Genomic DNA, 5963 nt, shown 5'->3' on the forward strand with positions numbered 1-5963 from the left:
CATCACATAAACTTTTCTTTAAATATGCTTTCATACTTCAACATACTTAACTTCATCATTTTGCGTAGAGGATGTTTCAAAGCAAGTGACCCATAACATAATAAATGCCTGATCACAAACCACAGTACTGGGCTGACAGGGACGTATCCACTGCACATACATGAGATCCCTGTTCATAATTTAACAGGCCAGTTGATCCACGTTCATAATTTAACGCTTCACAACCACGATCTAACCCGTTCATAATTTAACGGGCATTGGTCCCCGTTCATAATTTAACGCTTTCCAATCCTAACTTCAAACCCGTTCATAATTTAACGGGGTGGAGTGGTCCTCGGCCACGTTCTCGACTTCCAAACCCATTTACTTTGGTCACAAGACATTTAGCATACCTCAAAAACTTCAAATATTTCTTTGCACGTCATACATACTTACTTAGCGCTGAGGGATTCGTTGGATGTCAATCGTGTCGTTGCTGCAACATACTAACATGAATTCATAAGCTTAACGTGTACAACTTAAACGTAAAAGTCATGCTTAATCTCAAGCTAAATAATTTCTTAGAACATTCTATAATTTCTCACCACTTGACCTTGTAAAACATTAATGTTAAATCATACCATAACACCCTCAAACCAAACCTTAAGTGATAAAATATTTATCCCAAAAACTGAAGCTACACGGACCCGTACCCAGGTCAGGCCCCGGGTCCGTGTAGGTACTGCCTCATATGTGTCATGTAAAAGAAGGAGCACGGACCCCGTCCCTAGGTCCGTTACGGGTCCGTGTCTGTGCGTTAAATATGTGTCGAAGAAATGAGAAGGCACGAAACCCCTTGCTAACCTCCGTCTCGGGTCCGGTTCGCTCTGCCCCAACGAATTATTTGATGAAAATTTTATGACATGTCTATTCTCCCAATTACACATAATGCATCAAGATTCCACACGATGAGGACCATTCTAGGACACCATAACAATGAACTAAACTGTTATAATCACCCTACAATTTATACGACCCAAAAAATACTGTCATTTATATTAAAGTTTATTTCTTACGACTTTCTTAATAATTCAAGCTTTTAACGACATGAATCGAAACCTCAAAAATACTCTAAACATCATTACTAACTTTCTTATATGGCAGAAACGATCACCCATTGATCCCCAACAAAGCCTGCAACATAAAAACTTCAAGAACACATTAAAATTCATAACTTTCTTGAAACACGATTTGAGCAGTCATACGAAAACCATCATAACTCACTGTTTTTAATCCAAATAACTCGCAATTTAATATCAAATCGAACGTATCGAAAAGATCTACGTTTTTTGTAGTTGAAAGTTTTCTCAAAATATGTACCGAAAAATTGCAGTTTTCGAAAGAACATCAAAACAGGAATTTTCGGATCTAATTTGAGCAGTCATACTAAAAACACCATAACTCACTCGTTTTTAATCCAAATAACTCGAATTTTTATATCAATTGAACGTATCGAAAAGATCTACGTTTTGTAGTTGAAAGGTTTCTCAAAATATGTACAGAAAAATCGCAGTTTTCGAAAGACCATCATAACACTGAAATTTCAACTCCAAAAATACTTCCAAATACATTCGGTAGATTTTCTGCTCAAATCTTCTACATCATACATACATTTTATGCGTAAAAACAACTTAATACATAATATGACATGATCGATGCAGCCAGAACAGATTATACGTGCCTTTTGATATTTAAAAATACCGAAACGACGATACCGAAGCGGAGATGATACGGGAGACGATCCGGGACGAACTTAGCTCAATTTCTTCAAAGAAACTTACTAAATAATATGCTGGAAATTTTTAGAGGAATGTGCTCGTTGAATGAAAAAAAAAAGAAGGAAGAAAATGAATAAATAAATTGAGATAGGAGTGTTTTAAAAACACAACCTTCTCTTTATCAAAAAGTTTAATAACAGGTTTTGTTTTGTGTTTTGTGTTGTGTGTGTACGTGTATATGTGTGTAAATGTGTGAGTGTGTGTGTGAGTCAAAGTGTGTGTGCTTGTGTGTTGATATATATATGTGTATATATATATATACCTACATATATATAAACAATTGTAACATATGTTTAATATACTAAAAAATCTATTTAAAAACATTTAACATACTAATTAAAATAAATCTCATATTAACCCCATTATAAATTTTAAATTTAAATAAGATGCACAAATACTACAACTTTAAAATTTTAAAATCAATTAATCATTTAAATAATTAAGCTCTTAAATTACTAAAATTAATTAAATTATTTAAAATACTCCATCCTTATCTTAAATAAATACTGCATTAAAATTTACTAAAAAAAATCGTCCCTATCTCCTTTCCTCGATCTCGCCTCGAATAATCGCCTGAAACATAAAACTCTAGAAAACATTTTAACATACATTAAATAACATAAATAATTAAAATAATAAATTTCATAAATTAAATATATGCATGGATTTTACGTATACTATTTTGGGTTTACACCTTTGGTGTTTCTCAGATTCTCCTTCGAGCTCTTCAGTTGTGCCTTTTTCTTCAGTATCCTTTGTTGGTGAAGTGTTCTTTTGGTCAATCTCCTTCCCACTCCTTAATACCATGGCACTTGCATTTTCTTTTGGATTAACCACTGTTTGCGACTGTATTTTTCCATAATTCTGAGCTTCTAACTTGCTGACTGATGTAGCGATCTGAGTGATCTGGGTTCCTAGATTCTTAATGCTTGTCCTCGTTTCCTGTTGAAATTTTTGAGTATTTTCAGCTAAGGCCTTTACAATTTCGTCTAGAGACATACCTGAGTTGGATGGCTGTTCTGGTGCGTGTTGTTTGTTCCAATTTTGCTGTGGATATCCTGTGGCCTCCTTGATTCTTATAGCTAAAATTTGGATGATCCCTCCATCCTGGATTGTAGGTATTAGAATATGGGTCATATCGACGATGGGGCTGCCTAGGAAATCCACCAATCGCACTGGCTTGTTGCGTGGTTCCTCTTGTAGTGACAGACATATATCTGTAGGATGTCCCACCATGGCACATAAACCACAAGTTTTTACCTGTTGCACCTGTCCTGCAACCAACTTTTCCAAAAGAGATGTCAAAGAATCTAACTTTTGATCGATAGGAGTAACACTTACTCATTGACTTGTCGGCGGAGGGTTGTCTTGCCTAGTACTGAATTGTTGTGCATTGGCAGCCATGTTGGAGATTAGAGCTCGTGCCTCTTGAGGGTTTGTTCATCAGTGCACCTCCACTTGCATCATCAATCATGTTCCTATCAAAGAGTTCCTATCAAGAGCGAGAGTCCCTCATAAAAATATTGAACTAGTAGTTGTTCTAGAATCTGGTGTTGTGGACAACTGGCACACAACTGCTTGAATCTCTCCCAATACTCATACAAAGTTTCCTCGTGCAGCTGTCTGATCCACATATATCTTTCTAATATTTGCTGCTCGTGAAGCGGGGAAGAACTTCCAAAAATTGTTGTTTCATATTGTCCCAAGTTGTTATGGATCCAGAATGCAAATAGTAGAGCCAATCCTTAGCCTTGTCGGCTAAAGAGAATGGAAAAGCTCGCTGTGAAATTTGTTCCTCTATGATCCCTTGCGGTTTCATGGCTGTGCAAACAATATGAAACTCTTTCAGATGTTTATGGGAATCTTCACCTGCAAGACCACGAAAAGTAGGCAATAAATGAATCAAGCCAGATTTTTAATTCAAAAGTAGCATCAGTAGTAGGGAATTGAATGCATAATGGTTGTTGAATAACATGAGGATTAACTAACTCCCTGAGTGTTCTTTGAGCTTGTCCTGCCATTTCTTCTTGGTCAACTTTCACTTCTTTCAACATCAATTTCAATGTCCGATTCTCTTTCTGTATCGTTGGAGTCCAATGATGCATTCAAATCAGGAGATGATGATGATGTTGCTTTTCGCACCTTAATCTTGCTTCTTTTCTCAATCTCTTAGTTGTCTTCTCAATTTCCGGATTGTATTCGAGTTACCTGTACGATACGAACGAGGCATAAAAATAAGAAATAATCAAAAAAATTAACCCTTGCACCGTTCCCGGCAACGGCGCCAAAATTTGATGTGATGTCGTTGACCACCAAATTAACTCTTACCTTTTAAATAAAAACTAGTGTAATGGTGAGTATGGTTTAATCCACAGGGAACGGTAGATTATTTCTTTTGATTAATAAAAATAAAAAAGGGGGATTTGTTGATAATTACTAAATAAAATAACTAAAATTAAAATTACCATGCAAGAAAAATACTGAATCTCGAATTAAAAATTAATCGAGAGAATAAAGTTAAGAATTTATTATGAGAAAATACTGATTCAAGGGGATTCTACTATTTAATAATCTCACCGTTCATCGGTTAACCACTCATTTATTCGTGTTATTCCAAGAAATTAACCTTAGAATAATAGTGATAGCCGCTAAAATTCTTGTGTTTTCCTAAATTAATTGACCAAACCCAGCATCCAGTCAAAACCTACCAATAATCAACTGGGCACGATAGCGTTCCGTATTAATTAAAGATAGCATTTTAGTTTCATGAAAACAGTTAATCTTAAAATCTAACGACCAAGATAGCTGCAATTGGAAGATCTAGTTCCATCGATTTATTTAGATTACGCATGTTATGATAGCACAACAAATCTAACCTATTGCTACTTACATACCAATCGTTCATGAAAATTACACATCACTGAATTCATGGTTAGCATTAGAAAATCATACATCAAATTAAATTGTCAGATTAATTGACGTATAATCATTCATATAATTAAATCATAAATCAACGAATACTTGGACAAACAAGAATAATAAATTAACCTCACAGTGATAAAATTAAAATATTAGACTATCCCTTGAATCAGACTAAGAAAATTAGCCTAACATATTTTGATCTACAATATACATAACAATAAATAAGAAAACATAAAGAAATGCAAACTATTTGTTGGGAAAATCTTCAAGTCCTGCGCCTTCAGCTCCTTAGTTGAGGATGGAATGGTTGGAGAGTGTTTTTTTCCAATCTGATTCTTCCAATATTGTGCGGCGGCTGTCTTTTGTACTTGGAGTGGTAGGTTTTGGTTCTTTTTTTAATTAATCTAAAAAAAGCCCACTAATAACTTAATTAACCCTAAATCTTAAAATATAAAATTATAGATACTATATTATCTAGAGTTTCATTAATTCTTTCAAATCTTGCATAATCTTCACAAAATTAGATTTTTCCTTTCTTGCAATTTTAGGCAGCTGAAACATAATCACAAGGCGTGGCCACGCCTTGTTCCAGGACCTCTTCTGCTTTGGCCATTCTCTTTCAAAATCTATCTTGGAAATTTCAAATATGATAAACATCATCTTTTTAACTCAAATTTACTCCAAGACCGTAAAAGTTCCTTCTATAATAAAATTACAAAAAAAATGTATCAATTAAACATATCGGAGGTTAGAATAATGAGAAATATGAAAATAAAAATACTAACTATTACGAGCCTATCATGTTACAAAATAGTTTTGTGATTCGTCAACGTTTCCACCTCCTCTTGCAGCGGCTTAATTGTGGATTGGTTTAATTTCTCATTGATTTCATTTTCCTCAATTTGTTTTTCAAGGCGACGTGTTTGAGACGACTGTCATTCCGATTCTGGAGCGTTAAAATTTTGTCTTGAGTTTCGTCCAACTTTTTTTTGGTGATCTCGTGTTGCCATTCTGATTCGATATGGTAGGCGGCATAGCGTCCGACATCTTCTCGTAACTTCTTCGCTCCTTCATGTGTCTCGTAAAGGTCATTATCCATGCATATATTATTTCCATCTAGCTGCTAGTTATCTCTCTCGAGCTTGTCATTTCTTGCCTTCAATGTTTCAATTTCTGCATCTTTTTTTGGAGTTTTTTTGGAGTTCGGCTATAATGCTTTGGGGA

General features: G+C 34.8%; 1 pseudogene; it reads right to left on the reverse strand.

Annotated features, from left to right (window-relative positions):
• LOC142550535 (putative ATP-dependent DNA helicase CHR12) overlaps window positions 1-2954 on the reverse strand; it is a 6022-nt pseudogene extending 3068 nt beyond the window's left edge.
• Between the last annotated feature and the right edge of the window lie 3009 nt (window positions 2955-5963).

The sequence above is a fragment of the Primulina tabacum genome, chromosome 7 (genome assembly GCF_025594145.1).
Source record: "Primulina tabacum isolate GXHZ01 chromosome 7, ASM2559414v2, whole genome shotgun sequence".
Classification (NCBI taxonomy): domain Eukaryota; kingdom Viridiplantae; phylum Streptophyta; class Magnoliopsida; order Lamiales; family Gesneriaceae; genus Primulina; species Primulina tabacum.